At 47.2% G+C, this 21,296-nt stretch overlaps 2 protein-coding genes across 6 annotated transcripts in view; both read left to right on the top strand.

Annotated features, from left to right (window-relative positions):
• The window catches only part of SKA3 (spindle and kinetochore associated complex subunit 3), a 48,991-nt gene extending 42,337 nt beyond the window's left edge, over window positions 1-6,654 (top strand). For 2 of the 4 annotated variants that reach the window (XM_019936895.3, XM_073794947.1), the window contains 2 exons: window positions 5,076-5,322; window positions 5,567-6,654. The gene's annotated coding sequence lies outside the window, so the exon portion shown is untranslated. The remainder of the gene's footprint in view (window positions 1-5,075; window positions 5,323-5,566) is intronic. The other 2 variants (XM_073794949.1, XM_073794948.1) reach the window with 2 other exon arrangements.
• The window catches only part of LATS2 (large tumor suppressor kinase 2), an 80,517-nt gene that overhangs the window by 8,142 nt on the left and 51,079 nt on the right, over window positions 1-21,296 (top strand). The gene's annotated exons all lie outside the window — the stretch shown is intronic.

The raw sequence follows: 21,296 nt of genomic DNA, 5'->3' as shown, positions 1-21,296 counted from the left end.
CAACAATGTGTAAAAAGTTATACATTATGACCAAGTGGGATTTATCCCAGATGGGCAAATCAGGGAGCATGATGCCTCCAGCTTTACTTTTCTTTCTCAAGATTGCTTGGCTCTTCAGGCTCTTTTGTGGTTCCATACAAATCTTAGGATTGTTTGTTCTATTTCTGTGAAAAATGCCATTGGAATTTTTATAGGGATTGCTTTTAATCTGTGGATTGCTTTGGGTAGTATGGATATTTTAACAATATTAATTCTTCTAATCCATGAGCATAGAATATTTTTCCATTTAGCTGTGTCTTCTTCAATTTCTTTTCTGAATGTCTTATAGTTTTCAGTACGTAGGTCTTTGACCTCCTAGGTTGAATTTATTCCTAGGTATTTTATTCTTTTTGGTGCAATTGTAAATGAGATTGTTTTCTCAATTTCCTCAATGTCTTACAGCTTTCTTTCCAGCTTAAAGAAGCCCCTTTAACATTTCTTTTAAGGCTAGTTTAATGGTGATGAACTCCTTGAGCTTTTGCTTTCTGGAAAACTCTTTATCCTTCAATTCTGAATGATAACTTTGTCAGGTGGAGTATTCTTGGTTGCAAGTTTTTTCCCCTTTCAGCTCTTTGAATGTATCATGACACTCCCTCCTGGACTGAAAAGTTTTTTTCTGCTGAAGAATCTGCTGAGAGTCTTATGGGGGTTCCCTTGTATGTAACAAGTTATTTTTCTCCTTCTATTTGCTGCTCTGTTGAGTTTCACTGCCTTGTCTTCATGTTCACTGATTGTTTCTACTGCTTCATCTTGTCTGCTGTTGAACCCTTAAGCGTATTTTTCAGTTATTATATTCTTCAGCTCTGTTACTTCTATTTGATACTTTCTTATATCTTCTATCTCTCTGTTGAAATTTTCACTGTGTTCATCTATTCTTCTCTTCATTTCAGCAAGCATCTTTATGACCATTAGTTTTAACTTTTTATCAGGTAAATTACTTATCTCCGTTTCATTCAGTTTCTTCTGAGATTTTATCTTATTTTTTCATTTGGAACATATTCCTCTGTTTCTTCATTTTGCTTGACTTTCTGTGTTGGTTTCTATACAGTAGATAAAACAACTACCTCACCCAGTCTTGAAGGAGCGGCCTCGTGCTGGAGGTGAAATTTGTCATTCAACCCTGCCCCAGCTCTTGGTTGTCTCTCAAATCTTGTGCTTGTCCAAACAGCTTATTATTTTTTTTATTCAAGTATAGTTGACTTACAATGTTGTGTAAATTAATTTCTGCTGTACCCCAAAGTGTTTCAGTTATACATATATATGCATTCTTTTTCATATTCTTTTATATTATGGTTTATCACAGGATATTGAATATAGTTCCCTGTGCTCTACAGTAGGACCTTGTTGTTTATCCATTTTATATATAATAGTTTGCATCTGCTAATCCCAAACTCCCAAACAATCCCTCCTCCCACACCCCTCCCCCTTGGCAACCACAAGTCTGTTCTCTATGTCTGTATGTCTGTTTCTGTTTCGTAGATAAGTTCGTATGTGTCATACCACATAAAAGTGATATCATGTCATACCACATATAAGTGATATCATATGGTATTTGTCTTTCTCTTTCTGACCTACTTCACCTAGTATGATAATCCCTAGGTCTATCCATATTGCTGCAAATAGCGTTATTTCATTCTTTTTTTATGGCTGAGTAGTATTCCATTGTATGTATGTACCACATCTTCTTTATCCATTCATCTGTCAATGGACATTTAGGTTGTTTCCGTGTCTTGCCTATTGTAAATAGTGCTGCTATGAACCTTGGGGTGCATGTATCTTTTTGAATTATAGTTTTGTCCAGATATTTGTCCAGAAGTGAGATTGTTGGATCATATGGCAACTCTATTTTTAGCTTTTTGAGGTACCTCCATACTGTTCTCCATACTGTTTTCCACAGTGCCTACACCAATATACATTCCCACCAACAATGCAGGAGTGTTCCCTTTTCTCCACAGCCTCTCCAGCATTTGTTATTTGTAGATTTTTTTTTACTTATTTATTTATTTTTATTTTTGGCTACATTGTGTCTTCATTGCTATGCGCAGGCTTTCTCTAGTTGCGGCAAGAGGAGACTGCTCTTTGTTGCGGTGCACGGGCTTCTCATGGTGGCTTCTCTTGTTGCAGAGCATGGACTCTAGGCGCACAGGCTTCAGTAGTTGTGGCACATAGGCTTAGTAGTTGTGGCTCACAGGCTCAGTAGTTGTGGCACACAGGCTTAGTTGCTCCGCAGCATGTGGGATCTTCCCAGACCAGGGCTTGAACCCGTGTCCCCTGCGTTGGCAGGCAGATTCTTAACCACTGTGCCACCAGGGAAGCCCCTGTAGATTTTTTAATGATGGCCATTCTGACCAGTGTGAGGTGGCAACTCATTGTAGTTTTGATTTACATTTCTCTGATAATTAGCAATGTTGGGTACCTTTTCATGTGCCTGTTGGCCATTTGTATGTCTTCTTTGGAGAAATGTCTATTTAGGTCTTCTGCCCATTGTTTTTTTTTGTTTGTTTGTTTTTTTAAATGCCTGCCTAGAAAATGCACAGGCGAGAACTAAGTAGATGAAATTTTTTGTGTGGTTTTTTTTTTTTTTTAATAAAGGAGGGTTTTCTTTTCTTTTTTTTATATTTATTTATTTATTTATTTTTGGCTGCATTGGGTCTTTGTTGCTGTACACAAGCTTTCTCTAGTTGTGGCAAGCGGGGCTACTCTTTGTTGCAATGCACGGGCTTCTCATTGTGGTGGCTTCTCTTGTTGTGGAGCACGGGCTCTAGGCGCGCAGGTTTCAGTAGTTGCAGCACGTGGGCTCAGTAGTTGTGGCTCATGGGCTTGGTTGCTCCACAGCATGTGGGATCTTCCCAGACCAGGGCTCGAACCCGTGTCCCCTGCATTGGCAGGAGGTTTCTCAACCACTGTGCAACCAGAGAAGCCCTTCTGTCCATTTTTTGATTGGGTTGTTTGTTGTTGTTGTGTTGTTGTTGAATTGTATGAGCTGTTTGTGTATCTTGGAAATTAATACTTTGTCAGTCGCATCATTTGCAAATATTTTCTCCCAGTCTGTAGGTTGTCTTTTCATTTTGTTTATGGTTTCCTTTGCTGTACAAAAGCTTGTAAGTTTGATTAGGTCCCATTTGTTTATTTTTGCTTTTATTCCTGTTGGGTCGGCAGACTGACCTAAGAAAACATTGGTACAACTTACGTAAGAGAATGTTTTGCCTATGTTTTCTTCTAGGAGTTTTACGGTGTCATGTCTTATATTTAAGTCTTTAAGCTATGTTGAGTTTATTTTTGTATAGGGCGTGAGGGTGTGTTCTCAATTCATTGATTTACATGCAGCTCAAACAGCCTATGATATTTTTACTTGCTCCCAGTAAAAGGCGTGTGCCAAGACCTGCCATGTCCCAAAGGGGAGGGTCTCAGCACCTGGATTCAGGCTGACTGGAAGCCAGACCCTCAGGCAGCAGCTTTTAAAAGAATGCAGTGTATACAGCCCTGTGGGACTGCAAGTGTAAGCCCCACTGGCCACCAGAGCTAGGCTATCTGGAGGTGTCCCCTGGGCGGCGGCTGCAAAAACTGGGACTCCAGACGAGCGTATAAGCTCTTCTCTGGGAGATACCAGTGAGCTAGAGAAAGGTAGAGGGAGCATGCCCGAATGACCCACAGCGCACGTCCATTTTGTTTTGTTGTAGTAGAGGCCACCCACAGCGCACGTCCATTTTGTTTTGTTGTAGTAGAGGCCACCCACAGCGCACGTCCATTTTGTTTTGTTGTAGTAGAGGCCACCCACAGCGCACGTCCATTTTGTTTTGTTTTAGTAGAGGCCACCCACAGCGCACGTCCATTTTGTTTTGTTGTAGTAGAGGCCACCCACAGCGCACGTCCATTTTGTTTTGTTGTAGTAGAGGCCACCCACAGCGCACGTCCATTTTGTTTTGTTGTAATAGAGGCCACCCACAGCGCACGTCCATTTTGTTTTGTTGTAGTAGAGGCCACCCACAGCGCACGTCCATTTTGTTTTGTTGTAGTAGAGGCCACCCACTATTGAAGTGCTATCTTATTATGGCTTAGATTTTCATTTACCTAGTGATCAGTGATGTTGAGCATCTTTTCATATGCCTCTTGGCCAGGTATCTGGGTTTTAAACTGTTATAGAGTGCTGAATTGTAGCTGTTTTCAGCCAATCCTCGTGTCTTTTGTAAGACTACATAACAAAAATAGCTCACAAACAATCTAGAGACCAGTGAGCTTTTTGAGGTGCCTCAGAAGTTCAGCCCATGTCACTTCAGTTGGGTTCTAACACTGTTGAGTTGGAGACCTTCAATGTGGCCCAAAGCGTGTAGCAGTTCTAATTCAATCACTGTTTAAGTAAGTGGATGAATACTCAGAAGGATATAAAAGCCTCTTAAAAGAGAAGGAATGTCTTATTACATACAGAAAACTCTAGGCCTACATGGTTCCACTGCTGTATTCTTCCATCCATTTAAGGAAGAAATAAGACCAACTCTACACAAATGTTTCCAGAAAGTAGAACACTTCCCAACTCTTATTATGAGGCTGGCATTGCTCTGATCCCAAAGCCAGACAAACGCTCTCTGCAGAGGGCCCTCAGACCTCCTTCCTAAAGCACACTGACTGGTACCAGTGGGAGCTGACTGGTGAAGCTGGGCCTGGAGCTCAGTGCTGGAAAGGGGGTGGGGAGGTGGTACAGGCTGGGGTGCTGTGGGAGTTCAGTCAGGACGAGCACCCTGAAAGGAGCTTTACAGAAGCGCAAGTCCTCCGGGTCCTGTGTGTGATGCAGCAGGAGGGGCCTCCTTCAGAAGCAGCTCGCTCATGCTGTGCAGTGTCTTTTTCCTTCTTTAAAGTTTATTTTTGTGTCCCGTTGAGTGAAATGCACCTTCCCACTGTACAGAACAGAAGGAATAGTTACTCTGCTTTTTCATCAAATGAGAATTTTTCTGGCAGTTTTGCAGTGATTGACGTGGTTTAGCCATTTTCACAAAATTCCTCCCCATTCTTTTTACGCCTGTTTTGTCCTGAGTCCTTAGGTTTCTGTGGTCCCCAAGGTCCATGCACTTGGCCTGCTCCCCTGGCTGTGGAAGAAGAGGGGGCTCCTGCTGTCTCCCCCAGCTCCGTCTGCTGTGCTGCCTGCCAGGTGGAGTGAAGGCCACATGGGACCATCAAAGCCCTTTCCATCATCTTAGATCCTGACCTTCCCATGAAACCTGCCCAGGAGGATGGGGTGACACCAAGAAGGAGGAGAAAAGCTAGTGGAGTAAATACTAAGACCTGCAGGTGAGCTTCAAGGAGAGATGTGGGCTGGGACACGGCGGGGACAAGCCCGGAGGTGTGGGCGCCAGGTGCTTGGCCCTCCCTGCTCTTAGCACCTGGCGGTTAAGCAACCACAGGGCTGGGATTTCTGGCAAAGTTTTCTCCATTTTACTCATCTGTAAGGGCTCAGCACTTCTCATGAATTAGTGCATGGAAGGCTCACAAAAACCTTGCGAAGTTATACGACTCTTCTTCCTTTTTCTTTCAGGTGTGGAGACCCTGAGTCCCGTCTGGGAGCCCAAGGATGCAGGCAGGGTCCCAGCGAGGGCGGCTCAAGACGCCTTCCCTTGGCATCCTTGTCATCGCAGCTCAGGAACTGTCCAAGAGCACACAAGGCACGTCCAAACCCGGACCTAATGCAGGACTCACCCCGCGGGGCACCCACAGGCCCTCAGCGAGGAGCGTGTGCCCCACGGAAGGCTGTACCATGCTTGCCAGGACTGGAGAGGCTGCCTGGAAACACTTTTTTTCCTGCCTTTAGAAATTTGCTTGCACTTTCTAGAAAATATACATTATATATATATTTTTTATATGTAAAAATATAAATACACACACATATTCAGATGTGTCCCTTGAAACTGTGATGCCCGCACGTTAGCATTCTCATCTTAAACAGAGAACACTTGGCTTGGGGGTAGAGCTACCTGTATGCTAAATCAGCAGCTGTGGCTTGTCTCGCCCCTTAGGTTTCAGATCTGCCTGGCCCTGTGAGGCACGAGGTTCCCCTGGGCTTTGATGTCAGAAGAACTTGAGGTGCCCTGTCCCTCCCTCGGGTCCCCACACCCTGGAGCCTCAGCTCCTCCATCTCTGCTTACCTGGCACGAGATGCAAAGTGCCCGGGGCAGCTTGGCGCCAATGGACAGAAACTCCTTTAAGCAGCTTCCAGCCTTGGAGGACCCGACAGATCCAACTTTTTCAGTTTTACACTCAATGTGCAAGTATATTGAACATGAATCATCTTCATTTATCACCCAAGTGAGAAAACATGGGGCTTTTAAAAACCTACCAAATGTAAACTTTTCCTAAGACCTCATCTATACAAAGAAGTAACTACTAGTTGGACTGATCTTTCAAGACCTTTCTCTATGATTACTTATTTCCTGAAATGTTTTATTTTTTATTAAAATAACATGTATTGCACAAAATTCAGAAGAAAATATCAAAGTGAAAGAAGAAATTTTTTAAATTATCCATAACCCTGTGAGGTAGAGTGATAACAACTATGAATATTTTGGTGTTTTTCATTCATTTTGTGTGGATACACATGTATATAAATAAATACGTGCCAATGTGGAATGACATGGTAACATTTATTTGATAATCTTTCTCTAAACATTTCATCAATATATACTACAGAAAAATGCACAACCTCCTTTTATATGCAATACATGACAATCATCTTAACCTAGCATTAAATCCTCTTGTATAGCAGAGTGTAGATTTCCTCTGTGAACCTGCTGCCTCTCCGGGATTCCGGAATTGCCTGAGGTCAAACAACCTTCTGATATGAGTTTCAGTTCTTCAGTAAGATGTTTTCTGTCTTTTTTTTTTTTTTTTTGGCCTTGCCACGCGACTTGTAGGATCTTGGTTCCCCGACCAGGGATTGAACCTGCGCCCTCAGCACCTTAGCAGTGAAAGCACGGAGTCCTAACCACTGAACTGCCAGGGAATTCTCCAGTAGGACTATTATTTCAAGGTCCTGCACACTCTCCCAGGTTATCTATGGAAACTCATGGGCCTTAGGACCACCTGTATCAGGACCCTGGGGCTCTTGATTAAAATGCAGATTCTTGAGTTCCCACCTCAGCCTTGCTGAATAAGAATGTCTGGGTTTGGGGCCCAGGAATCTTCATTTTAAATAAGCCCATCTAGAAATTCTTATGAGCATTAACGTCTGAGTGACCCTGGCCTTTGCCCACATTAATGTGAGCATTCCTTCTTGGGGTGTTGTTTTCCAGAATGGTTGAGGAGGTATAGCCCTCGCATTCTTCATGAAAGGGGCTTTGTGTTCCTCAGTGACGCCTAGATTGTAGGGTCTCTGCTTAACAGGAGGTTGTGTGGAGATGAGATGCCTTGGTGGCGGGGGAGACGAGCCGGCTGCATTACCTACTCAACCACTTTCACCCCTCGGAGCCTGGATTTTCTCGCTGCAAAACGGTGGTGAAAATAATTATCTCATGGGGTTGCTCCAAGGATTGCATGAGATAATGTTTGGGAAAGTCTCTGCAAACCAAAATCTGCTCTACAATATTATTCTTGTTATCCACAGCTCAACACTTTTCCCTCTCAGCCATGGGGGGTCCTGGTTAACCGTTGCCCCTACACGTGTGATGCCCTTACACAGTAGCCACTAGCCACCTGTGACTTGAACATTTAAAATGTGGATAGTCTGGGGGATTCCCTGGCACTCCAGTGGTTAGGACTCCATGCTTCCACTGCAGGGAGCCTGGGTTCGATACCTGGTCGGGGAACTAAGATCCCACATGCCGTGCAGTGTGGCCAAAAGAAAAAAAAAGTGACTAGTCTGAATATTGTTAGGGTTTTTTTTTATATTTATTGAAATAGAATTGATTTACAAAGTTGCATTAGTTTCAGGTATACAGCAAAGTGATTCAGTTATATCTATATATCTATATATATATAGATAGATATGTTCTTTTTTAGATTATTTTCCATTATAGGTTATTACAAGATATTGAATATCGTTCCCTGTATTATATAGTAGATCCTTGTTGGTTATCTGTTTTATATATAGTAGTGTGTATCTGTTAATCCCAAACTCATAATTTATCCCTCCCCCCCTTTCCCCTTTGGTAACCATAAGTTTGTTTTCTATGTCTATGAGTCTGTTTCTGTTTCATAAATAAGTTCATTTGTATCATTTTTTTAGATTCCGCATATAAGTGATATCGTATGATACTTGTCTTTCTCTGTCTGACTTCACATAGTATGATAATCTTTAGGTTCATCTGTTGCTGCAAATGGCATTATTTCATTCTTTTTTATTGCTGAGTAGTATTCCATTATATATATGTACCACATCTTCTTTATCCATTCATTTGTCAATGGACATTTAGGTTGCTTCCATGTCTTGGCTATTGGACATAGTGCTGCTATGAACATTGGGCTACATGTATCTTTTTTTCTTAATTTATTTTTGGCTATGTTGGGTCTTCGCTGCTGCCCACGGGCTTTCTCTAGTTGCAGCGAGCGGGGGCCACTCCTCGTTGCATTGCACAGGCGTCTCACTGCGATGGCCTCTCTTGTTGCGGAGCACGGGCTCCAGGCGAGCGGGCTTCAGTAGTTGTGGTGCACGGGCTTCAGTAGCTGTGGCTCGTGGGCTCTAGAGCGCAGGCTCAGTAGTTGTGGCACACGGGCTTAGTTGCTCCATGGCATGTGGGATCTTCCGGGACCAGGGCTCAAACCCATGTCCCCTGCATTGGCAGGCGGATTCTTAACCTCTGCGCCACCAGGAAAGCCCTGTCTTTTCGAATTATAGTTTTCTCCAGATATATGCCCAGGATTGGGATTGCTGGATCATATGGAAGTTCTATTTTTAGTTTTTTAAGGAACCTTCATACTGTTCTCCATAGTGGCTGCACCAGCTTACATCTGCACCAACAGTGTAGAAGGGTCCCCTTTTCACCACACCCTCTCCAGCATCTGTTATTTGTAGATTTTTTGATGATGGCCATTCTGACTGGTGTGAGGTGATACCTCATTGTGGTTTTGATTTGCATTTCTCTAGTAATTAGCAGTGTTGAGCATTTTTTCGCGTGCCTGTTGGCCATCTGTATGTCTTCTTTGGAGAAATGTCTATTTAGATCTTTTGTCCATTTTTTGATTGGATTGTTTGTTTTTTGGGTTATTGAGATGTATGAGCTGTTTGTATATTTTGGCAATTAATCCCTTGTTGGCTGCATCATTCGCAAATATTTGCTCCCATTCCATATGTTGTCTTTTTGTTTGGTTTATGGTTTCCCTTGGTCTGAATATTATAATAGATATACTGTAAGTTAAAATACACACCAGACTTTGAAGACTCAGTGCAAAAAAAACAGAAAGTAAATATCTCAATAAATTTTTAGTATTGACTACATGTTGAAATAGCATTCGGAGTTAAGAAAAATATATAATTAAAATCTATTTCACTTTTTTTCATTTTTCCTAATATGTGATTTGCACTATATTTTTGTGGGTCGTGCTTTTCTAGAGACCTTTTCAATAGAATACGTGAAGTAAAATGCACAAGTAAAAAAGAAGGATGTCAATAAGTAAGAAAACAACCAACCCAATTTAAAAAATGGGCCGAAGACCTTAACAGACATCTCAGCAAAGAAGACATACAGATGGCAAAGAAGCCTGTGAAGAGATGGTCCACATCACGTCATCAGGGAAATGCAAATTAAAACAATGAGATACCACTCCACCCCTACGAGAAGGGCCAAAATTCAGAACACCGACCACACCCAATGCCGGCGAGGATGTGGGGCAGCAGGCGCTCTGGTCGCTGGTGGCGGGAACGCAGGATGGTGCAGCCCCTTGGGAAGACCGTTTGTGCACCCCTCCTCGAAGCTGCCGGCCCGGCCGGGCTCCCGAGTGGCAGTCAAAGCACCACAGTCAGGAACCTGCACACGACAGGCCTGACTGGCCGGAAGCTGGACTGACCAGGGGCACCTCCGTTTTCTGGTGGATCTGTCTCATCAGATAACGTAACGAAGATGTTTCAGAGTATTTGAAAATGGGTTGGAATAACCTTGAACTACTAACACAGCATGCTCTGTACAGTGATTATAGTCGTCCCTCTGGAGTCACCAAGCTGTTGAGTTGTAAACGTGAAGGAAAGAGTTCCACGTGGGTGTGTGACAAGTCAGCATTTGTATTTTACACAATTAAATGGAAAAAATAAATTTTTAAAAAGTCTTTAAAGGAGAAGAAGAATGTGTTGGCCTGAAGGAGTAATTGGCCTAAGAGTAGGGTAATGTTATAATTTCACATTCTCAGCCCTGCCGGCCACCCGTGGAATCACAGAGCACTCTGTCCTAAGCGTTATCAGGAGACCGAGGGAGGGGACAGAGACCCAGGCTTCATGAAGTCATTTTAAGGAAGTAATAGCTACATAGTAGAAAACATGACTGAGGCCCAGGGAAGGTGAGGTGCCGGTCGCTGCTAAGGCCAGAGTCCAGTGCACAGCATTCTCTCGAGGGCGGCTGTTAGGAGACTTTTTTATTATGAATTAATTAATTAATTTTTGGCTGCGTTGGGTCTTCGTTGCCGTGTGTGGGCTTTCTCTAGTTGTGGCGAGCAGGGGCTATTCTTCGTTGAGGTGCACGGGCTTCTCATTGCGGTGGCCTCTCGTATGGAGCATGGGCTCTAGGCACGTGGGCTTCAGTAGTTGTGGCACGTGGGCTCAGTAGTTGTGGCTCGCGAGCTCTAGAGCGCAGCCTCAGTAGCTGTGGTGCTCGGGCTTAGTTGCTCCGCGGCATGTGGGAGCTTCCTGGACCAGGGCTCGAACCCGTGTCCCCTACATTGGCAGGTGGATTCTCAACCACTGCGCCACCAGGGAAGCCCCGTAATTCACCTTAAAATACTCCAGTGCAGCCGGTGTGAGATAACGTGTGTGCCAATCAGCTTCACATCTAATTCTGAGAATGTGCAGCCAACCGCCTGCTACCAGCACTAAAACACAGCTCAGCCATGACCGGCGTGAGCCACCCACAAGGCAGCTCAGTCTCTGTTCTGTGTGCTCGGGGAGACGGCTGCACAGCACCTAGGGCCTTCCAGAAAAGGTGACTCTCAGGTAGATCAGTGCACAAATGGACTTATCCACCAAACAGAAACAGAATCACAGACACAGAGAACAGACCTGTGGTCGCCAAGGGGGAGGGGGTTGGGGGAGGGACGGACTGGAAAGTTGGAGTCAGCAGATGTAAACTAGTATATAAAGGATGGATAAACAACAAAGTCCCACTGTACAGCACAGGGAACTATATTCAATATCCTGTGATAAACCATCATGGAAAAGAATATAAAAAAGAACGTATATAGAGACTTCCCTGGAGGTCCAGTGGTTATGACACCGCGCTTCCACTGCAGGGGGCACAGGTTTGATTTCCAGTCAGGGAACTAAGATCCTATATGCTGCACGGTGCAGCCAAAAACACAACCGAAAAAAACAAACAAAAAGAATGTATGTATGTATAACTGAGTCACTTTGCTGTACAACAGAAATTAACATTGTAAATCAAACTATACTTCAATAAAATTAAAAAAACAAAACAAAAAACAGATCAGTGGCCACCCGGGGCTCGAAGCTACTACGAAGGGGCTTAACGAACGTTTTATATCATAGGAAAAGTTCTATATCTTGACTGTGGTGCCCAGCTTAGATATTTGTCTAAACTCATAGAGGGGAGTTCCCTGGTGGCCTAGAGGCTAGGACTTGGTGCCTTCACTGCCGAGGGCCCGGGTTCAATCCCTGGTCGGGGAACTGAGATCCCACAAGCTGCACGGCCAAAAAATTAAAACAAACAAACTCATAGAACCCTATACTGAAAAGGGAGGTTTTTGCTATATGTAAATTATATTTCAGTAAACTTAAAAAGACTGCACAGTCCACATTTCACTGTAAATTTTACTTCAAAAAATCCATTTTGGAATACTGGCGTCTAGTTGATGTCCTGTTGGCACGTTTAGGGGTGCTGGGCTGAGGCCTGCCACCTGCCCCGAAATGTAGCAGAAGTGAGAGGGAGGGCGGGAAGGTCAGACACAGATGTACACAGACATGCAACAAAGTAAATGTGGCAAAACTTTCAGGTAGCACCAAGGTCTGTGGTTCCCTAAGTGCTGTGCCAGACCGGCAGCAGAGCCTCACCTAGAAGCTTGTTAGAAATGTGTATTTTCAGCCCAGAGCCGCTGCTGAATCAGAGCTGGAGGGAGGCCCCACCCCGTGGGTTTTCACAGACCTCGGAGGTGATTCCGACGCAGGCTGCAGTCTGAGAACCGTCGATTAGAGGCTGGTGTGTTGGTGTTCGTCGTACAGTTCTTCCGAGTTTTCTGCATGTTTTGAAAATCTTCATAACGAAGTGTTGGGGCAGAGACTGTGTAGCCTGGAAGCTGGCCCCCGGCACTGACTCAGGAAGGGACACCCTCAGGGCGGGGCTGTCGCCAGCCCTCCGCCGACTCCATCAACAGCCTGGGCTTCTCTCATCAGCGTCCTGGCCGTCCAAAACGGGGTTTTGTGGGTAGAAGTGGTGTCTTGTTACTTAGCACGATAAATGCCAAAAATGGGCTCGCGTTGGTGAAATTAAAGGTATTTAAGTAGGGATCGGTTAGACTGCCAGAGCAGGCATGGGAGTGTGGAGGCCCGTGGCCTGTGCCCCTCAGGCTGGGCCTGGGGTGGGGCCTCATGGGGGCTCAGCCTTTGCAGCTCAGGAATGTTGCATCCACGGGTGTCGGGCAGGCAGAGGACTGAGAGCGGGCACTTCTTTGAGCCTCCAGAACAGGTTGTAGGAGCCATTCTGTGCCTGTGTTCTAACCAGTATCTCGTAAATGCCTGTTTGTATCTGAATCCAGTCTGAGACTCACTTTCATTTTGACCCAGGGGTGAGATGTGGGTGGGCCTCACTCCAACCACTTCAAAGTTCTGTGTCTGGGGCTCCCCTGGGGGCGCAGAGTTTGAGAACCCGCCTGCCAGTGCAGGGGACACGGGGTCGAGCCCTGGCCCGGGAAGATCCCACACGCCGCGGAGCAACCAAGCCCCTGCGCCACAACTACTGAGCCTGCGCTCTAGAGCCCGCGAGCCACAGCTACTGAAGCCCGCCCGCCACAATAAGAGAAGCCACTGCAATGAGAAGCCCGCGCACCGCAACAAAGAGCAGCGCCCGGTCGCCACAACTAGAGAAAGCCCGCTCGCAGCAACGAAGACCCAACGCAACCAAAAAAAAAAAATTTTCTGGCAGCCGTCACCCCCCAAAGGAACAGAGGGGCTGTGTGTGACCACATGAACTCAGACCAGGTGTAGCAGCAGGGGACCGATCACTTGATAGCTGGATGGTTCAGGAAACGTCATGTGGTTGCCTGACCACAAGTTCAGCCATTTGCCGTCAGTACTTTAGGAATTCCTTCTTAATTAGTCATTGCAGGCATCTATGGCTTCTAGACTTTCTTTGATTCCTGGTTAGCCTTCACTACAGCCTTCTTTTGTTAGCAGGACTTGTCCTTTTTCTCCAAATTTTGCAAAATAGTTACTGATTACTCCAGAAAGCTCATTCCACGTGGAAGGAAATCTAATGACGTGAGATGTATCGTGATCACCCCTAACATTTCATTCCGCATTGAGCCTCTTTCCAGGCTGGCCCTTCGTGTGGGGGATACTAGTCCAGGGCTCCTCACCTGAGGGTCACAGATCCCAAAAGTCTGTGGATGGAACTCAAGAGACTTGTGAACTTGGACGGGGAAAAGTTACATCTTTATCTTCTCCAACTTCGAACTGAAACTTAGCATTTCCTTCCAATTACAAATGTGGGCAGCACGATACAGGCAGGCCAGCAGAACCTGTGCCTTTGTCTCCAGTAGAAATCAGAGATATTTTCACATCACATGACAATTTTGTAGTTATTCTTGAAAGACCATTTATGGTCATCACTGCTTCAAAACTAGGGAAGTTGTTAGATCTGCCAACCCATCTTAATGCATGAATGAAGAAACACATATATTACTATATCACCAGATTTCTAAAATATTTGATCAATATTTGTATTTCAATAAAACAGGTTTCCTTTGGAATCATATGTATTTTATTTTATGCCTTAGAAAATATTCTGAGAAGGAGTCCACTGGCTTCCCCAGACTGTTAAAGAAGTTCCTGGCTCTAAAAAGATGAAAAAAATCCTGCTTAGCCAGATTGAGAGATGTTATTCATTTCTGAAATTTATTTCTGAAACATGTGAGGGTTGGAAACCCACCCCCACCATGGCTCTCAGGGCACTGCCAGCCTGACTTCAACAATTGCTTGGAATTCAAAGGAGCTGAAGGGAGGGGAGGTGGCCAAGGGCAGGGCAGTGGAAACAACACTTGCTTAGGGACCAGCCCTCCCATCTGGGCCTGGGGATTTGCTGGTATTTCATCATCACGGTGACAGCCTTTGCTCTTAAAGATAATAATCTTCAGATTCCTCAGTTTTGGTGTGAGCCTCAGTATTTCCAGTGGTTCCAAAACAAAAGTAGATTTACTGCAAATGGACTGCATAGTTTTCAGTGAAGCTCAACCTTGGCCCGTTGTACAGAAACGCATGAAACGGCCCCTGCTTTGCTGGCTATAAAACCCAACTGGAAGCTGTTCCAAGCTCAGGAGGAAGAGGGTTGTTTAATAAGGAGGAACAGGAGGGGAGAGCCCTGTCAACTCTCTTGGAGACGCTGAGAAGACGGGCACTGGCCGCCGGCACGCTCTGGTCATAGTACACAGGGAGCCAGATCTGGCTTGGAAACCTGGCTTAGCCACTTACTAACTAGATTTGGGGCGAATTAAAGTCTTTGAGCCTCCTTTTCGTCTCTGTGAAATGCAGTTTATCAGTGGATATTTTAACTTTCACTGATTTCCACTCAACTACACCACTTCCACCAAAACATGACTGTGAAGCCAAGCATAAATGGCCGAGCCCGTTTTGAAACCAGTATTCCGCTCGTTAATGCCTTTTGTCCTATCACGTGCCACGTGTTTAAGAATAAATTGTCTTCAAACCAAATGTCAGTCAACTGTGCAGCGTCACACAGACCAATTTTTTGTCTTTTACATGGAAATAACAGTTCAATAAACAGATACTTTTTTTTAGAATACAATAAAAAATATTTAATTCTTCCTTCTAGGTCACAGGGGTGAAATGATAGGTCTCTGAGCCTAATTCTCAGGAACTATCTTAAAATCATTTTTCCAAGCCCCCAGGCCTCTCACCAGAGCGGGCCCCCTAGCACCTCGTTTGTGTTTTCCACAGCTGCCCTCATTTGAACTTCAGATTCCAGCTGTGATACCCCATGAGCATTCAGCCCTTGCTCTGTTAGTCTCCTGTCCTGATGCTGCTCTGTAAATAGCGCCCCGTTATGATTCCTCTTCCACGTGGGTGGCGGGATGTCCCTCCATCAGTCCTTTGTGTTCATTCTCTCCGAGCCCTTGGCACAAGAGTGCTCAGCGGACACTACCGGCTGCCACGCAGTCCTGTCCCACCTGTCCTACCTGTCCCGCTCAACAGCGCACCCACGGAAACGGAGTGTTACACGACTGTGCGATCCTGGGCCTTTTACACAATACAGTAACCTGCGTCACCCAGACCTGTGCTCAGCGTTTAGCACTGGAATCACAAAGGCAACTTCAAATATGAAACCTGTTCTCGGCTGAGCAGAAAAGTACTTGTTTCTCACACAGATGAACCCCATGCGTCAGTGTTTTGCCAGTTGTGCTCTTTGCAGCGCTTACGTGTGACGACCTCACTGCACAGTAATGCCCAGCACTGCCAGGGAATTCTCAGGGCTGAGAGCCCCTTGGACTGCTCTCTGGGTTCAGGTGGCCCACGTGGCACTTTAGACCAGCCCGTTAGGAGAGCTGTTTCCTGGAAGCGAAAGGGCAGCTTCCTCCACGCAGTCCTCACGGTGGGGGTATTGCTCCTCTTGGGGAAGAAACTGAAGTCAGTTGACCATCTCTCTTCACCCCTAGTCTCAGGTTCCTGACATTCTGAGAGGTTTTCAGTGACACATTCCGATGGGTGTGTGACCTGCCCACACGGGGTGTGGCCTCGGAGTCCCCCTCTGAACCAGCCTGACCTCCGTTTCCAGCTGAGATGGAGGCCATTTTGTGTGTGTGCATGCGTGTGTGTGTGTTTGACAAACGATAGGGCTTGACTTTGATCAATTCAGCTAATTATGCAATGAGTGTAAAAACACTCAAAACAGGTGGAGTGGTGACATAATACTATCGGATGTCAACAAGTTCAAAGTCATCTGCATGTTCCCCGTCTAACCTGTAAACCCCACGTTTCTTCTCTTTGCGTAATAGCATTAAAAGAAAACTAGGACTATCCCTGAACCAGAACCCTGAATTTCAGAGACCGACCATAACATGTCGCTCTGCTCTCACCAAACAAAATACTTGTCAGGCCTTAAAATGGCTGAGAATTAATTCCACAGCTGGCAGCTGTGATGTTCACCCTGTGGTATTCCTTCCTGAGGTTAGGGAAATTCCATTCAAAGTCCCCAGATTCTTCTATTTTTTTCAGTATGTACAGCATGTAGAATTTAATATAGCTCAATAGTTTTACAAAACAAAATTCACTATCTATAGGATGTTGGTCACAAAATCATCATAAATGCCTTTTTTAGATTTTCTGATCATGATTCCTAAGAATGCACAGCTGTGGGCTGTAACTGGGAGCAGACGGCGCTGTTACCTTCTGTCGAAATTCACTTCCCTCCCCAAATGTGACATTAATAATTTGATTCATTAGATGGAAAACTGACAGAAAGATTATTGGCTTTACCCTCCCTTCTAAATAAGACGTTCTTTTCCCTCTTGATATTTGGTAAGCTCCAGCTCTTCAGGATTTTTCCTTGGATAAAAGTTTCAACAAACACCTACCGCATGCTGGGGACTTCACATGTATGTCTCTCTCATTTGGTTCTCATGACACCATGGGACAGAAGTGAATCCCTACTCTATAAAGGAGGAAACCAGGGCTGTGAAAAGTTCCAAGAAACTGGGTCAAGATCTCATTACTAACCAGATCCGTTGGCTCCAAAGGCTGGGTCTTTCCAGTCCACTCAGCTGCCTCCTGGACCAGAGGTCATGTGCTTGCAATCCAGGATCAGGGAAGGCTTCCTGGAGGAGGTGGCAGGATGGGGAGCTGATTCAAGATCAGGGTGATGGAGCTTTCAGAGCAATGAGTGGCAAAAAGAATTAAGGATCAAAATCACAAGGGAAATAATTAGAAACACAAGGTACACATAGCATTCCTGGGCACCTGCTAATCACCCGGTTGGACAGCAGTTAACTTAAATTGTTGTACCAGATTTATTGGTCACTGCCCATGTGCCAGCCCCTGTTCTCGGCGCTGAGGATGGAACTAAGGCTGAATGGTTCCAGCGCTGTTGGCCGCAGTGGGGTAAGGGCTCTCCTTCCTTCGCCTTCACCTACTAATCCATCCACCCCTGCCTTTTCCAGGAGCCTCGGAAGCGCGTGCAGGGCGCGTCCAGGACGCAAAGCTCAGACAGAAGCCTGGCAGCGGAGCAGCGCGAGGAGGGTCTGTCTGTCCTGAGCTGTCACCGGGGTGGGGGTGGGGGTGTCACGGGAAAGGACCCGCCGGCGCCTGACCAGATCCTGGTCCACTGGTCCACTGTCTGCGCCTTTGACCGCCCCTGGCCCCGGCTCCGCGCCCCCGCCCCCGCCTTGCCCGCATCCCAGCGGCATCCCGTCCCTGGGGATGGGGGAGGGCTCTTCCCAGCTACCTTGGCTCCACGCGGCCCGGGAACAGGCGCCCCAGGGTAGGGACAGAGCCCGAGGGGCCACCGGCCGCGGAAGGAGCGGGCGCCCGTGACTCTGGCCCGTCCCCTCCCTCTACGCCTCGCTGGCCTCCACGCACCGCCCCGTCGGGTAAGACTCGGAACCAGCCAGCCCGCCAGAGTTTGGTTTCCAGATGGGTTTTGTTTCGTCAGCAAAGTGTTTTCTCAAAAACGGACTCTGCAAATTTCTAGGCGAGTCGCGCCTGCCGCCGCGGGTCGGATATGGTTCCTTCCTCGGGGGGCCTCACCTGGTGGTCCTCGCAGGTACCTGCCCCTCCTGAGCCGCTTGGCAACCCTGAGGCCAAGCTGGACCCATCCCGCGTCAGCAGCCCCCTCGTCCTCCGAGCCCGCAGCTGTGGTTGGCGGAGGCTTCAGACAAAGGACGCGACAGCAAATACCGGGGGTCTGCTGGCATGTCCCTCACAACTGCTGCCGTAGGGCAAAAGCGGCCACAGACAGCACCGAACGGGTGCGCGTCACTGTGTCCCCCAAAAGCTTCATTCACAGACACTGAATGATGGATTGCATATCATCTTCACGAGTCATGAAATATTCTTTTTCTGATTTTCTCCCCCAATCATTGAAAAATGTAAACACCATTCTTAGCTCATGGACCACATAAGAACCGGTGGTGGGACAGACCTGGCCCGTGGGCCACGGTTTGCTGACCCCTTGTACAGGGTGAGCTGTGTTCCTCCAGAATTCCTGTTGGAGTCCTCAGCCCCAGGACCTCAGACTGTGACCTCATTTGGAGAGAGGGTCCTTGCAGAGGAAATCAAGCTGAAATGAGGTCTTTAGGGCGGGCCCTAGGCCACGTGATTATGTGTCCGTACACACAGGGGAAGTCTGAACACAGACACAGACAGAGGAAAATGGTGTGGAGACCCCCGCGGCCACCGAAGCTGGGAGAGTGGCCTGGCACACACTGTCCCACGGCCATCAGTGGGACCCAGCTCTGCGGACACCTTGACGGCACACCGCCAGCCTCCAGGACTGAGAGCCAGGAATTTCCGTCGTTTGAGCCCCCAGCGTGCGGTGCTCTGTTAGACGGCCCCGCAAACCGCTCCAGCCCTGGCCTCCACTCTTCCCCACCAGCCCTGCCATCCGCTGTCCACACAGAGGTGTCCAGAGGCCATGTCCCTCCTCAGTGTGGACCTTCTCAGTGACTCCCGTTGCTCTTGGGTAGATGAGCCGCACCGCCTCGCCCCTCCCGGAGGGCCAGCGGCCGTCGCGCCTTCCTCCACGGCGCCTCTCAGGGCTGTGTGATGACCACTCCTTCCCGGGCCCCTTCCGCCGTAAAAATTACAATGCTATTTATACCTGTGTATGATCCAGGCTGGACTTACTGTTATACATTCATTGTTAGTACATTCACATTTTTCTTCTGATTTTAAAACACTCAAAATTAAAACATTTCTTTGGGGCCTGGGCCCGATGGTGAGGCTCACAGGGGATGTGAGGGGGATCTAGGTCACCAGCGTCCTCCCTCACGCCGGCCCCTCCAACTAAACATACCGCTCGGTGAAAACAGTACTGCTCTGCAAAAGCAGCTTGGGGACAAGTCCCCACCCTTACTCAAGCCGACTGGGGGCCCTACCAGCGCCACCAAGAGGGAGGCTGTTTGGTGAAGAAAATGGAGGGGTGTCATCTAGCAAGAGCGGTGAAAGCTTCCCCCCCAGGCAGCCTGTCCCCCAGCACCCCGCAGATTCTTGAGCCTCAGGGCCTGGGACGCTGTGTGTGCCCACCCTCCCTGCCCCGTGCCTGGCTAGCGCCACTCCCTCTGGCGCTCAGAGGCCACTTCCTGGGGAAGGCCAGACCCCACGTGATTTGGTTGGAAGTTCACCTCCTGGAGGCTGTAAATTCTACGATGACAGGGTCCTGTCTGGTTTGCTCACCATGGTGATCTCAGCATCCAGCACTGTGCCTGGAATTCAGCACACATGTGGTGGATGAATGAACGAAAAAATGTTTATGATTCCTGAAATTCCACCTAAAGAGATTCAGTCATTGGAACCTTAAAGGCTTTCCATCTCCTGGGTTCCCTCTAGAGCACAAGTACCCGGCGGTTATCAGTTACAGAGGGAACGTGGTCCAGAAGGGCCAGACGTGGCCTCCTGAGTGACCACACGTGGGATGGAGAGAACAGCATCTCCTTCCGTGGGAATCAGGCCAGGACTTCAAAGGGCATTTTCAAGGACCCTCCCCTCTTACTTTTGCCCCCCTCTTAGGGCCCGCTCATAGAAAGGACCTGGGGGGGCTTCCCTGGTGGTGCAATGGTTGAGAGGCCCGCGTACCACAAAAAAAAAAAAAAAAAAAAAAAGGACCTGGGCTTGGGATCATATGTGATCCTACACTATTTTTATTGTCCTTAGGAATTAAAAATTAGTCTGGAGAAGAGACTGGTAAACGTGTCCAGAACGGTTCCCCAGTCGGGGCGGGGGAGGGGTGCGCAGGGGGAGGCGAGGCGCGTGCAGCAGCCTGTGTTTGCAGGAGCGAGTTCCGGGCACTCAGCCCCCTCACAGCCGGTTCCCTCCCAGCGTCCGCCCCCGCCAGCTGCACTTCTTGGCTTCTCGCTCTGTGTTCTGCCGCTTCTTCCCTTCCTAGCTAGTTTCTGCTACAGTTTCTCCAGATTTCTGTAGCTGTGATTGGAGTAGTTACACATTTGTTAGAGGACTCTTCAAGATGCTTCACGTCTCTGCACTTTTTTTTTTTTTTTTTTTTTTTTGCCGTACGCGGGCCCCTTACTGTTGTGTCCTCTCCCGTTGCGGAGCACAGGCTCCGGACGCGCAGGCTCAGCGGCCATGGCTCACGGGCCCAGCCGCTCCGCGGCATGTGGGATCTTCCCGGACCGGGGCACGAACCCGTGTCCCCTGCATCGGCAGGCGGACTGTCAACCACTGCGCCACCAGGGGAGCCCACATCGCTGCACTTTTAGTTGTGTGTAGAATAGGTGGAAGTGAACTTGCCCTTTTTAAAAAAAATAAATTTATTTACTTTTGGCTGCATTGGATCTTCATTGCTGCGCGCGGGCTTTCTCTAGTTGCGGCAAGCGGGGCTGCTCTTCGTTGCGGTGCGCGGGCTTCTCATTGTGGTGGCTTGTCTTGTTGAGGAGCACGGGCTCTAGGCGTGCGGGCTCGGTAGTTGTGGCTCGTGGGCTCTAGAGCGCAGGCTCAGTAGTTGTGGCGCACAGTCCCTGAACATGCCCCTTGATCTGGGGGAAAGCTTTTTTTTTTAATCTATTTTTCTCTTTCTAAATCGCAGTACAACTTATATTCACCATCGTCATCTTTCCTCCATCATAATTTCACCCTGGAAGAGAAACATTAAAATGCAGACTTAGTCCTTCAGGATAAGCCAAGTCCTGTTTCGTGCGAATGTAACTTACTATTATCT

Source organism: Tursiops truncatus, chromosome 18 (genome assembly GCF_011762595.2).
Source record: "Tursiops truncatus isolate mTurTru1 chromosome 18, mTurTru1.mat.Y, whole genome shotgun sequence".
Taxonomy (NCBI): domain Eukaryota; kingdom Metazoa; phylum Chordata; class Mammalia; order Artiodactyla; family Delphinidae; genus Tursiops; species Tursiops truncatus.
Note: the sequence above shows the minus strand (reverse complement) of the source record. Positions and strands in the feature narration are given on the sequence as shown.